At 41.5% G+C, this 22,297-nt stretch overlaps 1 long non-coding RNA gene across 9 annotated transcripts in view; it reads left to right on the plus strand.

Annotated features, from left to right (window-relative positions):
- Nucleotides 1–22,297, plus strand: part of LOC146662200 (uncharacterized) — a 49,087-nt gene that overhangs the window by 877 nt on the left and 25,913 nt on the right. For 8 of the 9 annotated variants that reach the window (XR_014913320.1, XR_014913322.1, XR_014913326.1 and 5 more), the window contains exons 2-3: nt 2,563–2,765; nt 2,941–2,995. This is a non-coding gene — a long non-coding RNA (uncharacterized LOC146662200). The remainder of the gene's footprint in view (nt 1–2,562; nt 2,766–2,940; nt 2,996–22,297) is intronic. The other variant, XR_014913327.1, reaches the window with a different exon arrangement.

Consider the following 22,297-nt stretch of genomic DNA (forward strand, 5'->3'; position numbering starts at 1 on the left):
ACGTTGTAGTTGCATCAGTTTTAACCAAACTGAGATGCCTTGGTAACCGTTGCCTTTCTATCAGTCTCCCCTCCCTTTTAATTATTATTATTTTTTTTTGTATCATGCATCAGGCCTTACCCCAACATCACACAGCCTGCACAGTGGGGCTCATTTTGTGCTACAGTTTACTCCATAAAATCTATGCAGACTTGGTTTAATATGCTTATAATTTTTGTCTTATTTTTTTTAGCATATTAGTTCTAGTAAAAAATGTTATAACACAATAGTTAAACTGTAGTTAATATTTTATTTTATATATTTTTTGGTGGGGATATTATTATCCATGCTTTGATTTTGCTGATCAATGCCAAGTTATTTTTAAACCCAAGTTCAAATTTGTTGCATATTTTTATGTGTTAAAATGTGTGGCAGTATCATTCACTTAACAGATTCTGATGTATTTCCAAATGGCTTTTGTAATTTCTCAAAATTGATATTAAATCAAGTTAGGAGCAATCACAGCTGTCCTCAATGATCTTGTGAGGAAGCGGGGAAGAAAAAAAGGCATTTATTTTGGTTTTCTGGCTTAAATTAAAAGATGCCCAATCTGTGATGGCACATAAGCAACATAGGCAGGTAAACATACCTGCAGTACCACATAAGAAAGAGGGGGCATACTGTGCATTTCCACAATGTGAGTGGAAATATGGAGAATATTTAGCAGTGGTAGTGAGACATTGTGCGCCTTCGGTAGAGACAATTTCTTGCTGTTACTTTACATTCAAAAATCATCCACGGGATGACTATAAAGATGCAAACCGCTGTGTGGATTTATTATTGCCTTTGGAATATGTTTATTCTTTAAAAAATGTTTATTAAAAAATAATAAATACACAGTATTCAAATTATTCAAATTGTCCTTTTGTAAGTGGCTTAAAAAAGTGCACAAATTTCACCATGTGTTTCTACAACCTATATAAAAACATTTATATTATAAAATGCATATATGTGGCTGTTCTGAGTCCTTACAGATGTCATTAGTAGGTTGTTACGAACAAAATAGTTAACTATTAAATTTTAGTAAGCTCCACATATTTTTGTATTGTGCTTTTTCATCACAGATGCTTATTTTCTGACATCTCTATGTGTTCAGTCATCAGAAATTATAGAAACTTTTCAACATCCAGTGTGTTTAAAAAAAAAAAAAAAAAAAGACTATATGGGTTACAGCGTTATATGTGCCACCAGTCCTGACCTGCAATGAGCAGACTCCAGAATTAGAGAATAACCCAGTAGATGCAGCACCTGCTTTGTTTTAGGACATGACCTGATTGCAATTTTTTTTTTTCCAAGCAAATCCTGACAGTAAGGTTTGCCTGCTTAGCTTGAGCAGGGACAGTACGCTCCCCAAGCTAACATCAAACTATAAACAGCAGTTGTTATTTCATGGTTGCGTGCAAGCAGAACCAGGTCATCTGCACTGGGTTACAGGCCTGCTGGCTGTGTTTGTTGTGCCCTCCAAAGTGTGCTGCATCCTTCCTCATGCTGCAGAGAATTGTGTTTTTGCCTTAGTTAAAATAAAGAAAAGAGATGTTGATTTCCTAATGATTACCTAAAATGCTCTTATATTTGCACATTTAACAATGTGCAAATATAAGGAAGCGTTGCACTTTCTAGCAGCAGACACTGATATGTTCTTTATAATTCAATAAAACACTGAGCTTTTTATTTCATGCAGTGGAAACGTTAAGCTGCAGGATTATGCTATATACATGTAAATATTAAGAGGTAACTAAAGTCTATCTGTAATTACTTAGATAGTACTCTGCAGCCTTGTAGTGTTTTGTATGAGCGAAGCAAGGGTGTGTGGGACCTTCCCCTTATGACATTAGCAGGGGGTCAAATGTGCATGTAGGGCACCTGGCTCTGCACCTCCCCTCTCTCTGTGATGTTAAATGTCAACCAGCAGCATCCAGAGAAAGCAAGGTGAGCCTCCATTCTAATGCTTATGGCAGGAGATCATAGCGTCTGACTCCCAAAGCCATGTTTCTCTTGTGTAGTGCAATTAAAACTGTTAGAGAGGGGAAATTTACAGAACCATTAACCTAAGGTTTTCTTTTTAGTGAAGTCGATAGTCTGAGGGTTGCTCTGCTGAAAGGAAAACCCCAGGCTTTTTTTTCTTCTTCTTCTTCTCCTTCTTTTTCTTTTTAATAAATGTAAAACGAGCGGCTTAATCTTGATTTGTTTCGGAAAGATTTGTGTCTTTAGCCTTAAAGTGCAGTGGATTGCCTCCTCTGCATTGCCCACCTTGAACATAAAACAGTAATTGAATTAAAAATTGAATTCATTTATTTTGGACACACGTGCTTATCCTTCTGGAAATCATTTTGCTCTAATAACTTGTATTCCAGTGCTGCCGCTGCTTCGCTTTGCTCGGTCGCAGTTATTTATTTTTTTCTTTAAAAACAGATGCAGCGGGAGTGATATGATCAGATTGCTGATTTTATAAGGTACAGTGTGGAATAATGTATAGCTGTGTAACTGCGTCGCACACTTATCCAGTTTTCCCTCTGATTCCAGATACAGTCCGGTGTCTGCTTCAAACCCGAGGCGTACAGGAGGTTAGATGTAAATCTGCACCATCACAGAAACATCCTCACTCAGAAATGGCAGTAGTCAGGACCTTCTGCTGCACTTCTGCTGCTCCCTAATAGAAAGCCTATTGAGGCCCAATCAGCAGGTCTGTTCCAGCCTTGTAAGTGGATTTCTCCCATACCCCCAAGGTTTGTGAAATAGGGGTCAATGGGTCTGTTATTGTTTTTCTCTGCCTCTTTATCCCTACATAACTCTGTGATGTCAACAGCAAAGTGACAGAGTGAGCTGGGAGCATGGAAAAGGGAAAAAAAAGAGGGGAAATAACTACTATCATGATCTTGCGTGTGTTTCTGCTCACAACAGGGCTGCAATTGTTCCAGCGGGCATGGATGCATCCCCATATGAAGAATGGAAAGAGGTAAATATCACTTATCCCCCAACAGGTCGAAATGAAACAGCAGCAGCTGGCAGAGAGCTGCTGAAAATATTGAGTTTAGTCTGAAATTTATCACTAAACGTAAGCCTCACTGTCTCTCAAACGCTATACACTTTACTGTGTAATAAGGGTCTATGTGAAATTATTTAATGTGCGAACAGTGTTGTCAAACGTGCCATTCGCGAGATCTATTTTTCACATCTCTCAGCCGGGTTGCCATTGTCTCGTTTAATCCGGTTATATCGTGTACAGATTTTCACATACATTGAGTTTTTTTGTTGTTTCTTTTTCTTTCTTTCTTTTTTACCTTGCTGCTTTAAAAGACAAATGGGAACAGATGTGACTCTGAGCAGGGACGTTTTGAACAGATTTGCTTCTTATGTCAGAGGAGAAATGGCATTGTTTTCCGTTGTGTTACAGCCTGGTGCCATTTATTAAATAAAAGTGGGGATCCGTTATGAGGTGGAATTTTATGCCTCTGTCTGAAATGCGATCATTGCATCAAAGCACAGCCATAAATTTCTTTTTGATATAATTGTATTAATGCAGCAAGTAATGGATGAGCATATGTTTCACAGTGATTACTATCCCTCTCTGACTGTGTGTCCTAGTTGCCTTCCCATCGCCTGACTATCGGAATGAGAATATGTGCCTTGAGTTAATGCTGATTGCAGCAGCTGCCAACACATGAATCTCCATGGCAACAATAACGGTTGCCAGGCAACCATGCTCTTTTAGGGACACTGAAAGAAGCCCAAAGGCGTACTAAAAATATATATATGGGTATAGTGCTTCTTGAACACCTCAGCCGTATGCACGCCATGCACAGAACGACAAAGAGTTAAACGCTTAAGATGGCGACGTGTTATTTTCTCCTCTTCAGCCGCAGTGTGTGTGTGTGTGTGTGTGTGTGTGTGTGTGTGTGTGTGTGTGTGTGTGAGAGAGAGAGAAAGAGAGAGAGCTCACGCTGATGTTACCCTACTTTGGCATGAGCGCTAAACGGCAGCCCCAAACGCTGCTATCTTTTTATGACATTAACACACAGAGCCGTGTCAGAGGACCTAATGCTTTTATGAGGTTATATTTGGAGGCTGTGGACAGTCTGGGTTAAGAAGATAGTGACATTTTTTTTCTTTTTTCATTTCTTTTTAACACTTGGAAAAAAAATGGGGCAACTGTCAGCCATCTTGGCTCCTGCATCGAGCTTCCCTCGCAGCTCGCACAGACCCAGGTGGTATGCGCACACGCTGTGGAACAAAGCATTCCATCAGCGCAAGTGACATCACTGCAGTCAGCTCAGCTGTTTCTGCCTGCGCTATAAATAGTGTGGTGGAAAGAGCGGATTGCCTATGCAGAAAATATTTAACTCCTGACCCCAAGCCTTAAGAGATTTTTTCCTTTTTTTGTGCTGAAGCGGTGAACTGGATCACAGCCAGTGCATCTAACATGGAATACGGCTGATATAAAGTCTAATCCCGTGATCTGCGTTGACTATATAACAGTAACTGGAGTTAAAAAGTGACACTTTATACCAAAATATCCAAGTCCACGTATCCACTTCTTACAGTATTAAATGTAAGATCTGAAATATACATGCCATCTAAGATATTAGCATCATTGTTGTCACAAACAAAAGTTTGAGTTTGCCTCTAAAACATAAAAGTTCTCTATAGACTTCAGGTTAGGTGGGAGGCTGGTTTTCTTGTAGATACAGATATTGCAGCCTCTAGTTGCCAAGCATGAAATTACACAGAGCAGTGACTTTTAAATACCTCCAGCACCTCAGCTGATAAAGTAACTGTTATCACAGGCAGGGATCACGCTCGCTGACAGCACTTCATTTGTTATGTCATATAATTAGATATATTTTGGCAGCAAATCGTTTTGTTTTTTTAAGATAATTTGCATATGTATTTTAGACCTTGTCAGCTAAGAGTTGCCTGCACAGAAAGAGATGAATGTTGAGGCAACGCCTGGTGCAAATACAAAGATAAACCAAGGAAGAAAGCCAGGGGAACCAATCAGAATCTTCAATACTCCAGCTGGTCTCCCAGCTTCCTACATCGTGGCTTTTACATTACTAACCCACAGCACGCTACAGCTGATCTTAGTACACCCTGCCGCTTACTAGCACCGCTGCAGCCTGCGAGTCCAGCCAGCAAACTTGGGGTCGTGGCGTGGCTGGCCAGGCGCCAGGACGTGTGCAGGGGGCTATGCCATGGTGTTGGCTCTCACAGGCTGGCAGCATTGAGGAGCGTAAAGGCATTCAGCAGTGTGAATGTCCCTTTGTCTCAGAGCAGCGTGCCAGGCTAGCTCTAATGAGGCAGCTCTTTGTGGCAGGCCTCTCAACATCAAGTGGGCTGGTGGACTCATTAACCTGACTACTGCAAATAAAGCAGGCAGGCACAAGAGACGCCTATGATAGCACACTTAAGGCCCCGCTGAATCCCCCCACCACCCCCACCACCGCCACAGTCATCCTTCCACCTCCTCACTCTCTTCTTTTCCCTCCAGTCTCTCTCTCAGGTTTCCCAGGGCTCCTCTGATAGGAGGAAACCAGCCACTGGCCTATTTCAGGTGTCCCAAATAAAGATTGGTTGGGGGTGTGATTTCCAGTTTCTATATTCTGTCTCGTTCATACCTTGAGCTTTAATCAGATTTTTGGCTCTGCGCTGTAACCTGGTTCTTGTTGAAGAATGAATGAACTGCTGGAGTCGACTGCAAAGCGCTACAGAAAACATTTATGCGTTTATCCACGACGCTTCTCTTTATAGATGCATTTGAGTCGGTCTTTCTTTGTGGTGATAGGAAACCTATACTTCTAAATGTCCTAGAATATTTCAACACAGCTTTGTATGCATTTGTATTTTATTCCCACTGTCTCCCCCAAATAATTGCAATTTGGCTTTATCACCAGCAACGAGAGGGGCGGTAAAAAAGAAAAAGGATAAGAAGGGATGAATAGAAATATGTCAGTACCTTTGTTTTAACACCTGGATAAAGATTTTTCTAACATTTCCCATTTATAGCTCTTTATCTTGATCAGTGACTGTGTTTTGACTGATATGTTTCAGGTGAAATGTGACTTACAAACACGTTTTGACAGTCAAGGTAGTCTCTTGCTGCTATATCACTTTCTGTATTAGCTGAACTGCTGTCAGTCTGATTTTAGTTCCATGGCTAAAAGTCAAATCCTTTTATGCCATCTTGAATGTTTTAAATTTATCAACTTGAGCTATGCGCTGATCAACTTGACTTATTTAGGTCAGCTATGCCTTTATGAGTTGTTCTCCCAACTAATGAAACAGTTGTAATGGTGGGACCAGGGATTGTAAGCGAGTCTGCTGAAATAGATTCGCTAACTTGTTTTGATGAATATTTTTGCAGTGGTTATGAAGTCACGTGGCTCACCGCTAAATTATGTAGCTGAATGAAATTGGGTCGCGAGAAGCTGTTTTCCGCACACCGACAAGGACAGGTCAGATGCTCGTCTCACAAAAGGATAGTCGGCTGTTTATATTTGTCTTTTTATTTATCTCTCATAACCCTGCCGGTTATTAGCGCTCAGCGCTACGGCTTATGGGTGTGGACCTGCTAGATATTGATTCGATGTTAATGTCATGTACTGTTTGATGTATGGCCTCTGAAATTGCTCAAGCATTTGATCAAGTTGCTTGTATGTAGATTAGATTCATTAGATATTCCCCCCACTATTTTTCATGATGTTTCCCCACACTCATTTTACAGCCTCCCATTGTCTCCTCTGCACAGTAAATGATTTTAATCTGGTGATGCTGTGTACTCTTGATAAGCCCTGCACAAATTGAGGCAGCGTCGCTGACGGTGAGGAAGAGGCTAACGCCACAATAAGCTCTAATCGTGCGGGCGCCTCATTTTCTGAAAAAGAATATTCATACCAACATCAAAGGGGTTAGCACTCCTGACACTGACAAATTGCAGACGAGGTTTCATTAATTAAGTAGGCCACTAATGTTTATTTAAATGAAATTTACGGTTGCATTATTGATTCGCCGCCACAAAATTATCTGACATGATGCACATGGATTGTGAGCTGTGGCTCTCTGCAGGAGCAGACAGACAGCGGGAGTGTGGATGGGAGGGAGGTGGATGGAAATTTAGAAGGGGGTCTGAAGGCTGGAGGGGAAACATGAATATGATGGTTAGGAATTTTTACAGCTGCCAGCATGAAGATATTCCTACCTATATATTTTTTCATTAAAGCCATAAAATGCTGAGAAAATGATTTTTTTTTAAAACTACACAGAGTTTGGATTTAAGATTCAAATGATTCTTCTTCTTTTTTTTACCACCTGATGAAAGTAGCAGTAATTGAATAAAGTACACATCCAGTACGCTTCATTCTTTCTGGATGAAAGCAGAGTTTTCTTAGTACAACTGGGAAACAATTTGACTTATTGGTTACTCTTTAAGTAAGACATCTACCTTAATTTACCATATTAGAATGGCTGTTGGTGCCATATGAGCTGGCGAGTTTAAGAAACTGCCAGCTACTGGGATTTTCCAGCACAATCATCTCTACAGTTTACGGATAATGGTCTGAAAAGGAGAAAATATCCAATAAGCATCAGCTCTGTGTGGAAAAAATGCCTTGTTGATGGCAGAGGTCAGAGGAGAATGGCCAGGCTGCAAGCCGTCACTCAAATGACCACTCGCTACAACCAAGATATGCAGAAGAGCATCTCTGAATGCACAACACAGCAAATCTTAAAACAGATGGGCTACAGCAGCAGAAGACCACACCGAGTGCCACCTTTCAGTCGTCACAGGAAGCTGAGGCTACAGGTTACACAATCTCACCAAAATTGGCCAACAGAAAAGTGGAAAAATGATGATACTGATACTGATATACTGCAACATTCAGATAGTAGGTCAGAATTTAGTGTAAACAACATGAAAGCATGGTGTTGCTTGTGGTGGTGTAATGGTGTGGGGGATCAGTTCTTCTTTTCTGAGCATTGTTTAAACACCGCAGTCTGAGTATTGTTGCTGACTATGTCCATCCCTTTATGACAACACTCTACTCATCTTCTGATGGCTGCTTCCAGCAGGATAACACGCCGTGTCACAAAACTCTAATCATCTCAAACTGGTTTTGGGAACATGACTATGAGTTTGCTTTTCTCAAACGGCCTCCACACTCACCAGATCTCAATCCAATACAGCATCTTTGTGATGTGGTGAAATGGGAGATTCACATCGTGGGTGTGAAACCAGCAAATCTGCAGCAACTGTGTGATGCTGCCATGTCAACACAGATGACAAGGTGTGTTTAATAAGGTGTCCAGTAAATTTATTACTCGGTGTGATTTTTTTCTTTTAACTCATCATGATTCGCCAATGTGTGGTCAGTAACGACACTAATATTTTTGTTGAGTATAACAAGCGGTGCTACCACCAGCAGCCTTTTTGTCCTAAAGATTTGTAGTGACGCCGATCAGTGTGCTAATGCAATGCTCCAGCTGAGTTATGTGTCCTTTTATTATAACAAGGCTTAAATGCAACTATTCATTTTTATTTTCTAAATCAAAATGTTGATGTCATCTGTCCCACTTTCCAGCGTGCTGGCGCTGAAAGAGAAGGTCCCTGTTTACCACGGCTGCAAACCAGTGGCAGGCAGTTGTGTTTCATCTTAGACCCACCAGTTAACTGCTGTTGTACATGAAGTGTTAATAATACTTTATGTATTAATAATGTTATAAAATGTATTAATCGTGGTATATTATTTAACTGACTAGTATTTGTGGTGTAGAATAGCAGGACAACAAAGTTTCATTGTTGAATCCAATAATAGCGCCGATCCCTAGATAGCAGAGACTCATACTTCCTACTAGTGTTTAGAAGCTTCGGCTTTATTTTACTATATTTTTAACATTGCTCCTCCAAAATAGAAGGAAATAGACAAAAAATTGCAAACGTAGACATAAATTCCTCTTTTATATATATAGCGTGTCGAGACTTGTATGTATCTCATACTGTGATTTGCTTATATAAGAGGCCCCTTTCACATTTTTGCCATACAACTGGATTCATGCTGAATTTGTGTAATTATACTGTTTAAGAAAAATGTAAACGGGGCATTTTTTTATCCAAATATGAGACATATACATCTAGGGAGATGTATAAAAGTCATAAAAAAATTGTTGGAAGGAATGTAAAACTTTTTTTTCTATTCCTTTTCCATGTGGGCGGTGATTAGTTTGAATTTGTGTTTGGACTTTAGAAAAATCCACTCAATATCAGATTCTCCGAACGTCACCCAGGACCTCAAACTATTACCTCGTGCATTTATTTCTCCTGCTACTAAGGGCGGGGTTAAGGATACCAGTGTGTGCACGTGCATTCACACACATGCACTCGTTTGAGCTGCAGACACACGCTTGGCACTGTTTGTCAACAGAACACATGTAGATGAATTGCTATTGACAAGTATACACAACACACCGAGGGCTACCGAGAAGACTCAATAAAATTGAAGGATAGACTTGTTGAGATCCAAGGCCCTTCTAATTTCCTATAATAGACTCCTGTATGCTTTGAAATGTGATTTAGGCTGGAGCAGTGGGTTTTGGTAGTCTGTTAGCCTCTCCATCCATCGCTTCTCTCTGTAATGGAGAGCATCAGAGTCGCTCGCAGGTTTTTACTGGGCAGAGACGCACACCGCAGCAATCGTGCAATAGCCACAGCCTCCTCTCTGTCCCACAGTAAAACATTTGACTGAACAAAAATCGATCTTAATTAGATCGGATGAAATTAATCCAGGTGTCAGAGTTCAAGCTCGTACTAATAAACCAAACCGTGTGATTAATCAGTGATGCTAAATGAAATATTACAGGTGATATTGTTGGAATTAATCTTGCTTGTAGTCAAGTGTACGTTTTTATATATTAATATATTTTAAATATTGTATTACTGTTAAAGCTAGTGCAGGTAGTTCAGATGCTTATAAGAACTTCTGCTCTTCTATTTGTTAAATGACTTAAAACAGACAGCGGTGCACAGCCATACTCACATCAGCATCCATGCGGCGTGCCTTTATCGAAGAAACAGATCCATCCGTGTGTGAGAGAGAGAGAGAGAGAGAGATGAAACAGTTTCTGTTCTGCCTCTCGGGCGGCACGCTGATGGCAGGTGCATCGGGATGACTGCCTGCCATCTGTCCAGGTATGCCGCTCCGCATGCCTGCGACAAACATCTCTGTCGAAGTGCCTGAATTTGTGCACAAGCCCGGGTACGTGTCTGTTTTGGTGCGTGTTGTATTCTCTCTCTCGCTCTTGCTTTTTTCTTTAGCCTCTGTGGCCTTTGCTCTTGGAAACTACAAACCTCTCACAAGATGAACTTCATTTCATCCTCTTTTTCTTTTGTTGATCGTTTTCTTGAACCTTCACATATTCACACTGACACTTGTTGAGCACACTTTAGTCCATCACACAGCTGCCTGTAGCTGCATGTAGCAACCCCCTTTACCTGAGGACAGACCTGTATATTTGTGTGTGTGTTTGTAGAGAAACAAAGATGTGTAGAGGTTGAACCGAGGCAGTGAAAGTGATAGAGTGTGTGTGTGTGTGTGTGTGTGTGTGTGTGTGTGTGTGTGTGTGTGTGTGTGTGTGTGTGTGTGTGTGTGTGTGTGTGTGTGTGTGTGTGTGGCAGGTGGTAAATGACATCGCAAGCCAACAGACTGAGGTCAACCTTGCTGGGCATAAGCCCAAGCTATATTATCAACTGGGTAGCTGGCAGCTTGCTCTGCTGTACTGCCCACACCCACTGCTATCCACACTATAGATATGCACACAGAAACATTCACGGACAACTTGCTACAATATTGATTTTTAAACGGCGTGAAATTCTAAAGAAATAATTTTAGTGTTTAGTATTTAGTATTTAGTATTTATTTATTTATTGTCATTGTCAAGAACAATGAAATTGCGTTTGGGGCTTCCATACAACCCAAAAAAAAGAAGAAAATAATAAATAAATACCCCTTAAAACCCAAGTGTACATATTTTATTGCTGGAAGCAGCAGCAGCAGAGCTGCGCCAATTTTAACACCAAAATGTTGCCTCTTTACTCCAGTTGATTAGTACAGGTATTGCTAAATAAAAGGCAAATGCAGTATTCATATTATTAAAAGTGTAATTTAAGCAGTTTAAATGATCTGCAACACAAATATTCTCTGAAAAGCAACTTTTCTTGATGGTTTTCCCTGCAAGTTGGCGCTATACGCTGAACAAGATACATAGTTTATTTGTGTTTTGCATCAGCGTCTGATCAAAAAAACACCATGTAAGATTGAACTGAGGACATTTTCAGCATTCAAAATAGATCAAGTGCCTTTTCTTCACAGCGCATCGCGTTGCCCTATCTACACCATCCCTTCAAAGGGAAATAGAAATCTTTTGACATGCTCTCATTTTTTTGCAGTAAGTCATGCTTCATCAGAGCTGCGTGCTGTTTGACCCACTTTACTTTAACATTTCATCCTCTGTTGTCTCAGAAGAAAGCCAAATACCACGGTGCATTTACAGTAGTTGGGTGGAAATGACAGATTGCATTTTTCAAGTGCTAGTACAGCAAATACCACAGTTGCTTTACATGATATGTGTAATGACACATAGATGCTTACGGAAGATGATATCGACGTGATTTGTCTTTTTTGTGTAAGTGTGCAATAATTCGAGCTCCTTAGTCAGATCGTTGCCAGCGTGCACGACATAGTACACTCTCTTGTATGTGATAAAGTATTTCCTTCGCTAGTGGCACACGGTCATGATAAAGACAGATGAAGATCCTGCAGCTGTTTGTTAGTGCTGCTTATCTGTCTCCGTATCAGATCTGTGTATGTGGAAGGCAGGGAGGTCAGAGTATGTGATAGCAGAATTTTGCAGTTTTGCCCCTTCTAGGATCTCCTCCATACAACAACACTTCATCAGCCATAGGAAGGACCCAAATTTACATCTGAGGGTAGGAGACAGGAGGGAGAGATGCTGAGGAGAGGGGGGAAGGGATGGGATGGAGAGAGAGAGAGAAAGAGGGGGAGGGGGGCACAGCAGCTGGCTCCTTTTTCCCTGTCATTATCCCCGGTCGCTGTTTCAGTCAGCTCCATTTGATGAAAGTCAAACAGTACACTAGCCCTGATTATGTGACAACTAGAATTCACCTACTTAGTTAATCCTGCATCGCGGTTTAGATTTCAATTAATTTCTCTCTGGTTGCTCCATCTTCCCAGGGGATGGTGAAGGCGGGCTGGGGGAGGGGAGCCTGCTGTGTGCATGAGGATACAGTATGATGGAGATGGCGGGGGGAGGGGAAGCCGTACCTAGAGAACCGAGATGGCGAAAATGCCTGCACAGCACATTCAGATGTACCACGCAGAGTGGGGAGATAGTACCTGTCGGGTTTTCTTACTTTGACTGCGTAGTCAGGGAGCAATCAGCTGAATATTTTTATGGCTTCTGTTTCCTTCTGTGGCGTGCGTGCGTGGCTGCAGCGTGTGCACGCGTGTCTTTGTGCCTTCCCGCGCTGTGCTCAGCGAGCGGCTGATACTTTATCCACATGCTTCAAATGTTTTTGTTTATACGTGTAAAATTGAGTGTACGCGACAAACATTTCAGAGCATGCCCGTTCCTCAAAAAAATCTAAATCAAATAAATAAATAAAGCTGCATATTAATAAGGTCTCAGAGGCCCTTTAGAGGATCGAACCCCCCAGGTTGTGATTTTCCACCATTAGTCTTATGAGGCTGAAGGGACTGGGACTGTTCAGGCCAGCTGAATCGATTGTGCTGAGGGAACAGTGCTATCATACCTCCTTTCTCCATCTCCTTCCTTCTCTGTGATATTCCTTGACATTCTGATGGAGGTTTGAGTTAGAGCCTCATGTCCGTGTCACCATGGTAAATCTTTCGCCATATGGCGTCCACTAGCACTCGGTGTCTGTGGTGGGGGATGGAAGGCAGAGGAGGCCTGGTGTGATGCTGCTGCACGTCAATTTCAGAAATAGGCAGGTGTATTTCCCGAAGCATTAAAATCTGATATCTAAAAAAATTTATGTTAATATATTTTTTTTAAAAAAAAAAACATTTTTGCAATAGGTGCAATAGGCAAAATACAAATTCTGCCTGGAAACAGCAACATTAAATTACGGTTACTGGCATCGCTCATGGTGCTCTTTAGGAAAATGCTAAGTGTGAATAATTTAAATCAAGTCAAAACCATCAGCTTAAGCCACAAGATCTTTTTAAATTTTTATGTAATTATTTTTGACAATGACTGCACACAATAAAAGCCATGGTGGAGTTTTATTGGTTAAAACTCCCTCTCCTGCAAACATCAGTTGTGGAAAAGAAAAGCTTGTTCAATCATCTTCTAATATTCAGTGTTAGCGTTTTGCTGATGCACATTACAGCAGCTTTTAGCCTTAAATTATAGCCTTTTACTTGAATTGCTACAATCTTCCCCACTTTTGCATCATTTGTTGTGTGCACTGTCAAATGCTGTGCATGTCAAACATGTTTCCTTTCATACTACTGGTTAATTTTTTCCATAAAAATGTATTTCATCTTGAAACTGCTGATTTCATGGGTGTAGCTCCTCAAATGCCGTTGTGTTGTTATAAATGATGTTGCACTAAAGAAAGTGATTGGGATCTGCACCCTGATTGGATGTACTCTTTCCTCTCTGGTCTTCCTGTCCACCAAGTTTTATGAATTTTAGCCTGGAAGTTTTTGAGGAATCTTACCGACAGACGAACTGCACTAAAAATATTCCTCTCCCTCAGCTCCCTCCTTGTAGGAAAAATACTGCCACATACAGTTCTTGCTCTCCATGAGTTCTCATTAATAGCTATGGGTTTTTGTGGTGTAAAGAGCATAATCCCCAATACACTGCCAACCTGCTGTATTTGGCTTTCACCAGTACAGCCTGACAATGTGGTGGGATAGTTAACATAGCTGCCCTTCCTTACCAGACACCAGACCTCCACCCAGACCTGGATCTCTTCATCTTTAACCTGTGCGATCCCTGTGTGGTTCTGCTCTGCTTTGTCCTCCCTGCAGAGGCAAAGCCCTCGGAGCAGAGGATGCTGGGACACTAATGGAGCCTGGCATCCAAGCTCACTAACGGCATCCCAGACCGTTCAGGATACCACTGTGAAGAGTGGGGAATTATAATGGCACACTAAGCCCACACTAAGGGGGCAGGAAAAAAATCACTCTTTATAAAAGTTCTAACTGTCTGTATAGTAACAACGGTGAAGAAGAAGAACACCACTCACCTGCATGTGCAGTAAACATCAACTTAGCTAAGCTAACATTGTTCAGCTCAATTCAGGAATTTCCAGCCTTTGTGCTAAGCTAACATAGCTCAACTTATCACAAAGGATGGAAATTCCTCTAGCCTGCATGTTGTATTCTTGAGTGAGAGACGCCTAACTGTCCATTGTCCCCTTCGATAGCTCAGTTGGTAGAGCAGAGGACTGTAGTGGGTTCCCAGAAATCCTTAGGTCGCTGGCTCGAAGGAGGGTTGATTTTGTTTTTTTGGGGGGGATCTGACATGCAGACTAGGGGAACCAGTCTAAGTATTCTTGGGCAGGAAGTGAGACACTGAACCCAACACTGAAAATTACCCCAATGTATCTGCGAGTGTTGGGTTAAACGCGATTAGTCATAGAAAAAGGCGAGTGTGGCTTGTACTAACCTTGAAGGCTCAAACTGAGTACAAAAGTGCTCTTTAAGTACCAGTTTCTGTTGCACCTATTGCTGTGTGTGTGATTAGGAAGAATTTAAAATCCTGTATGCCTGTGAATGTGGCTTGTTGTGTGAAGTCCTTTCCAAAGCACTGTCCAAAATTTGAAAAAGGTATTAATTAACATTTTCATTTTGAATTTTTGAGATTAAGACTAATCAATATTTAAAAAAACACAAATAAATATTTTTGCGATGAACCATTTCTCCTGGAAGTCACAGAGTAAACCCAATACATATTCCAGGAATAGATGTACATGACCTGGAAGAGGATTAGGGCCACTGAAAAAACCCATAAAGCAAAACAAAAAAACAAGGGTTTTTAGGATTTTCTCCTTTTTTTTTTTGTTCCAGATTTTGGAGAAAAAGTCAGAATTCTGTGATTAATGGACATTATCATTAATCAGTTGTACTAATAGCTTCCCTCAAAGGTCAGCTGAGGAAACACATTTCTATAAACTGTAGATAAATGATGGCCATCTCCTCCATCACTATTTTGAAGCCTTGATTTGGTTGATTGATTGATTGCATTTTCCTTTTGTTTTAGCTTCTGACACATTGTGGCCTAATTGTGTCTTTAAGGTCACACGGGCCAAGAGTCCAATCAGTGCAAAAGTGACCCTCCATAGGTTGGCGCAGTTGCCATTACTTTGCATGGATGCAGGCTTATTTCCAGACTCTCACCAACTACCAGAACTGGCAACAGTTTCCTTTCAAAGTAAAAGTTGCACTTTTACAACACGTTGGTCTCAGGATGAAACAACAGCATTTTTTTACTTTGAAGGCAAAAAATCTCTGTTTTCAGTTTGTTTTTCAAGTTTCATCACAGATCTGGGGTTAGTTCATGAGTCACAGTCAGTGACTGAGACAATCCTTTAGTTACCAAAGCTATCATAAAGAGCGGTAACACCATTTTTGCGGCCAATTTTACCTGGTGAGAGTAGTAGCCAGTAACCACCCAGCAACCAGTCAAGGAATATACAGGGGACAGGATGCAGAAGCCCTCACATTAATTATATAATCAGTGAATGTTTTGTTTTTCAAACCAATCAGCAAATCATAGCTGCAGGAAAAGACGAGGAAAGAAAAAAGGGAACAGGTGTAGTGATACTGTGAGTGTATCAGTGTGCTGTTTCTCTTTTTTCTGAGAGCTACGCTCTGTCACACTCGGATAACCTGACATATGTAAAGTCTACAGGCAAAGATCCAGCTTCTACTTCAATAAATACTACATTAGTGAATCTATTTTAGTTTAAAAAATACCTTCTTGGTTCTATATCTTTGCATTTTTTTTAATAAATTATTTAAAAGATATAACATATATTTGTTAGCTTTAGAGGTGATCCAAAGCCCTTTATTGTACCTTTGGACAGAACCAGACTTACTGCCCAGCAGCTATATTATTTATCTATTAGAGAGCATCAATCTATTTATCTGACTCTTTGCAAGAGAACAAAACCACCTAATATTCCTCCAATGTTTGTTTATCAATGTGATAGAAATAAAGAAGCATCAAAAGCTGCATGTGTGCTAGAGAGAGACATGTGAGGAGAGTTTTCCTGGCTCTGTAATGGCTGCCATCCTCTCTCTCTCCAACCCCTCCTCTTCCTCCTGCTTACGGCTGCAGCTCTGTGGATCCTCGGTGCCCAGGCATGGTGTACTGAACATGCATGGCGGCGTGTTTCCTCCTGTAGCAAGCTAACTTCTGCACCACTCCTCTCGCTATTTCAAGGAAAGTGCAACCTTTGCCTTGGGCCTTAATTATGTTCAATTTGCCAAGCTGGGCCTGAAACCATTGGGGGGTGGAAAAGCTCTCTGACCTATTTATCAATGCAGCTTTTTCCTTCCACTGACGGAGACTGAACCAAAAAGGCACGGGGAGAGAGAGAGAGTGAAAGAAATACACTTTGCTCAGTTTTAACACAAGCAGAGTGTAGGCACAGCACAGGATGAATGGGAGTAGTGCAATGTATACATTTAATTTCTTAGAGGGTGCTTTTGTGGGAGTGTGACAGTACTATTTTATATTATTCCATCCTATATTTTATTATAAAGTCCTATGAAATTGAAAAAAGAAATCACTTTTTTTGTAGTAAAATGTCAAAACACAGAGAGTCCAGAAAAAGAATGAGCCAGTGTTATTTTTGGTTTCACCTGCAGTCAGAAATGCTGTATCTCCTAACCACACCGGTGCTCTTTCAATAGAGACTGAAGAAGATTCTTCAGACCACATGATTGGAGGTAAACACTGAGGAGGCCATTGACCTTTCATTATAGCTTCTGATAAGGCCAACTATCTCCCCTTCTCTACACTGTGCCCTAAATGTCAAGTCACTGTATGTGTTATAATTACCCTGAGTTGGTATTTTCCTCCTCTTTATGTTTCAATGCATGGAGAGCAAATCCTGCTAGCAGAGGTTGGCTGAGGACATGTCACCGCTTTAGACGTGTGAGGTTAATTTAGCTGTTCACAGGCTAATCAGTTTTCTATTTTTATTTATTTATCCCCCCCCCCCCTTCCTTTTGCAGCATAGCATTTTCCAAACACGGAAGACCTTCTTAACACTGAGAATTTACCTCCCTAGAGTCGAGGGCTTGTTAATACACTCTCATTAGGAGGTTTTATGCATGGACAAATAAACAAATGCTAATAAACTCCAAATTATTTTCTCACAGCAAATTCAAGGATTTTGAATATTCATGTTTAACCGAAAACATTGCAATTATTTTACTGAGCATAACACATATATATATACTTTCTCTCAATAAAACAATTTGGTAGTCAGAAACTTGTTTCAAGAACAAAGAGGTAACTCCTGATTTTCTTTTAAGGGAGCATACATGTGAGTGCTGAGAGAGTATTTTGATTGCACCACTGACAAAGGTGCTAAAATGTACGGGCTGCACTTTTCTCCAAGTGTATATTTAATAGGTTGATTCATAATTTTCTCCCAGTGAGCAATTTCTGTGTTTTTGCCAGAAGTTGTAGTTTTTGTAGTGATTTTATTTTGTTGTGAAAGATAATCCTGCATTTATTTTTCCACCCTTTACAAGAGAAACCCCCCCAACACTGATTCAGTTCGATGCACCACACTTGAGCTCTATTGTGACTCTTTTTTTCCATGTGAAAAACATCGTGCATCACTAATACAATTTGACTTGCAGGTGCAATTGTTTGGAAGAAGGTTGGCCCATTTTGCTGAGTGTCAGGAAAGGCTTTTAAACTGTCACCACACTTTCTCCTTCCTTCATACGGAAACCTTTTAGACGTCCTCTTTGCTGGGTTGGACAATGGGGTGTCAACGCTGTTACCTTATTCTGATTTTTGCTGCCGAGTTAGCCGGTAGTCTAGTGACTGATCGGTTCTCTGAGTTCTACTTTTAAGGACGTATGCATTTGGCCACTGTGAGTTTTGGTGCTGCAAACATACGTACCACATCAGGACTCCAAGTCTTGTTTGCATGTTGACAGACTGCCATAATTCAAGATGGCACCTGTCTCGCTGATGTCTTTACCGCTGCTGCTCTGAGTCCTCTGCAGCTTAGTGACAGCCTGAATCCTCTCTGACGTGAAAACCCCTGTGAGAATCGGAGAATCTGAGATTAGGAATGTCATCGTTAGCATTTGGGAGCGTGAATCTCTTCGTTGAGGACGTGGTTTCACATTAATTGTGAGATTAAAACCTGCAGTGAGACGTAGGCCCAGCCGTGCACCGATTTGCCGCGTGCCTTTAGCAAGTGCAGCCATCGCTTGCACGTGGCACACATCGAAGTCAGGAGAAAATGAAATTATGATTTGCGATGACAAATCTGAGATGTGTGCGTGCTACCACAAAAACAGCAACAGCTCATGAATAATGCATGGCTGCCGTGGGCTATAGATTAAGTGTGAATATTCATTAATTTGCTTGCCCTTTGGGAGGTGATGCAAATTCATACAAAAGCATACTGGCAACTGGGTTAGCCACCACTCACAGCAGTAAATATGGGTAACGATGGAGGACGCCGGTTATTTTTTCCTTAAGTACCTGAGCTGTTTGTAAAATGAAGGACAGCATTGGCTCTGTTAAGAAGTTTTAACAGGGTTTTCCTGGAGTAATAACCACCCACCCCCACCTCCCTACCTCTTAAGTGCTAAGTCACCAGAGCAGGGAAAGCCCATTAGGGTAAAGAAGGTGGGGGAAGGCAAGAGTTTGAGTGATTAGGCTGATTGGATATAGCAGCACTAGGTTGCTCAGGTCAAAACTAATCAGCTTCAGAACAGAGGGAAGGTCCTTATAACTAAAAGAGAGAAAGACGTAGAGATGTGACTGCTGCCCTGTGTAAAGAAGCGTCATGTCACGCAAACAAACAAAAATGCTCCCATACAGGCCTGAACAACCACAGAGCGCTTACTGAGTCAGCATAGAGATAGCTGATCAACTAATAAGAACAAGTAGCCAATATTTAATTCTCCTATTCACTGCTTTTTGGACAACGTGAAAAAGGCTGGACTCAAGTCTTCAGGAATTAAGGACAGAGAAGAAGAGAAGAGACTGTGAAATCTGCAGGTTTTCAGTCTCAATTTTGCTGACAGCACCCTGAAACAGAGCAGAAGAAGTATTGACAGTGTAGCTGCGCCGGCTCTCGACTGTGGCTTCATTTCTGCACTTACTGTATCCCCTTTCTCAACCATGAAAAAAAAAACCCTGAGCAGGATAAATTGATTTTGTTTATGGGATCATTTGCACATTTATCCACACTACATGCAGGAACCTGTTATGTAGATTTCCCCCCGCAGCAGGAACTGGCAGGAAGACGAGCAGGGATTGGACAGAGATAAACGACTCATTAACCCCAAATTGATCATGAGCCGCACACTTGTGAGGATATTTCATCATTAATATTTCAACTTAATTATTTGTGCCCATGTTGACTCTGAGGTCCTAATTTACACATCACCGTGTGATGTATGAATTATTGTAATGGACAATATTTGAGCAGTTATTTCTCCCACTGCCACCATTTTTCTATCCCCCTCCCTCTTCCACCGCCCCTCTTCGTTACCGACCTCTATTGCTTGATTTTTCTCTGTGTGCTGAAATAATACCACCACGTGGCAAACTCATATTGTAGAGGCTTAAATCTTGTAGATTGTCACTTATAAATCAAACTCTGCGGGCTGAGGGAATTCTCCTTCGCACACATGTACTCCCTCTGAACTGCAGGCTCAGTGTCTCTGATTTTCCCTTCGTTTGTTCACTCAAGTGCGCTTTTCAGTGGCGAAATATCGCTTTTGAGAAAAGCTGTCAGCAGAGATGGAATTTCCTATGAGGGGAAGAGAGTTTGGCAAAACATTTTCATGAAGTTCCATGTTCGTCTCGCTTGAGCTCCCGCCTGTGTTGTCCCCACTTTTATTCTGTATGACATGCAGTAGGTATCAGCGTGGTGATTTGCTATCCCTCAGAGGTGGAATGTCTGCTTTGCTTTGTTTACCACTCTCCCTGTTGTCCCTGTCACTTGCGCTCAGCGAGATAGTGGCAACTAGAGAGAAACTTTCATTTCCACTAACCCGCCGCCTTCGGTGCGCCAACAGCTCTGAGCATCAGCGTGCTACAAATCATTCTGCGCACTTCAACTATAACATCAAATGGCTGAGAAACGGCTAAAGCCCGACAGCAGGTGTGCTCTGAATCGTTCAGATCAACATGTCAACACCTTTAACAAGACATCTCATTTCAGGCACCCGCGCTGCTACCACAGCTTGGGCTTTTGTAGATGCCTCTGACTGAGGTTTGAGGCTTGGAGCAGAATCAGAATCAGAATCAGAATACTTTATTGATCCCTGGGGGAAATTATTTTTTTTGTTACAGTGCTCCATTTTAAACCAACATTAAGACAAGACAGACAATACGCTAACTAAGAATAGTACAATATATACATATATATACATACATACATACATAAGTCACTTATAAATAAATAGTTGGAAAGCAGAGAGCCAGATTGAGATGTTTGGGGATTGGAGGTGAGTGCAAACCTGTGCATCAGCATCTCTTAATCCCAAAGAGCCATAATCTGGGATTAGTGATCCTCTCCACACTGGATCCAGATTAGAGCATCCGCTCATGGAGGAGCCTCTGCAGTATCGGCTGGCACCACCTCCCCGACCCCTGTGGGAGGGGCTTGGAAAGGCTGTGGTGCTCCCTGATTGGAGGAAGCTCCGGATAAACTATGTGGTGACAGGGGTTGCCAAGACGATCATGCTGGCTTTGCCTTGATTGGTTGTGTCAGAGCTTAGGATGTCTGCTTGTCCTCAGATCGACATTAGATCACTCGCTATAGAGACACTTGTGTAAACGTATGTATGTACACGCACACACTGTGGGACATGCATGTAAATGATTGAAAGCCACTCACTCTTCAGTTCATCAAATTTACCAACATGCTCTTACAATGCAGAGACGCTGATTTATGGATCCAAAAAGTGACCAGTGCAAGCAGTATTTCACTTGCTTGTGTTTGTATGTGTATGTGTGTGTGTTGGCCAGTGGATCGTGCCCGTTGTCATCTGTCACTAATATGCACTCACACACAGCAGTAGCAGCAGCCCACATAGGTCAGTCTCATCACCCTGCTCACTGGCACATGGTGGAACCATAATCCTAAGGGTCAGAGGTCGGCTTCATGCTGCTTGCCTGGCTGAAAGGGCAGATGGGACACATGCGTGCATGGACACACACTGGCCAGCTTCATGCTGCTGGGTTGGTTTGAAGGGCAGATGGGTGCATTGTGTCATAATGGCGGCTGAGCTACAGCCTGTGGGGGCGGCCATATTGTCATTGAGAGGACACTCGGTAGGTCAGGTGAGCAGAGGCGAGCACTGACTGTAGTGTTTTACACAGCCTTTGTTTCGACTGGTTATATCCACCCAGTCTCCCTGGCAGTAATGTAAATGCCATTTAGGTTATTTGCAATTTTCATTCTTTAACTTGGCTGATTTATTATGTCATTGTGGAGCTTAGTTTCTTTCTTTCTTTTTTTTCTTGTCTTGAAAAGCTATTAAAGCAAAAAGTGATTTAGACTACGCGCAGGAGGCCTTTAAGGCAGAAACTCAGCTGAATTGTTCTTCCTGCCCACTTCCATGTTCTCATTTGGAGCTAATCCACTTGAGGGTTTTTATGAGACAGAAAGAAAAAATAATCTGTATGCAGTGAAGCACTGTGGAAATTGCAAAGTGATATTATATTGATTTAGTGAAGTAACATAAGTAATGTAAAAAAAAAAAAGTTTAAAAAAACTAATCACTTTTCCCGTGCAACTATTTGGGTCACAGTGCACAATCAATTACATACACGCACATATAGCACGTGTCAGCAATCTGCAATCACTAACTCTTGGTTTGTTCTGACTGGTTGGGTGAGCATTTTCTTCTTGCTGTTTTACAAATACACATCATCAGTGTAACAATGCATTTTTCAAAACATAATTTACGTGACTCATTTTGCTTGCATATCTCGGCTCCCT

The sequence above is a fragment of the Rhamphochromis longiceps genome, linkage group LG9 (assembly GCF_057381845.1).
Source record: "Rhamphochromis longiceps isolate RC_006_pf linkage group LG9, R_longiceps_female_GT1.1, whole genome shotgun sequence".
Taxonomy (NCBI): Eukaryota; Metazoa; Chordata; class Actinopteri; order Cichliformes; family Cichlidae; genus Rhamphochromis; species Rhamphochromis longiceps.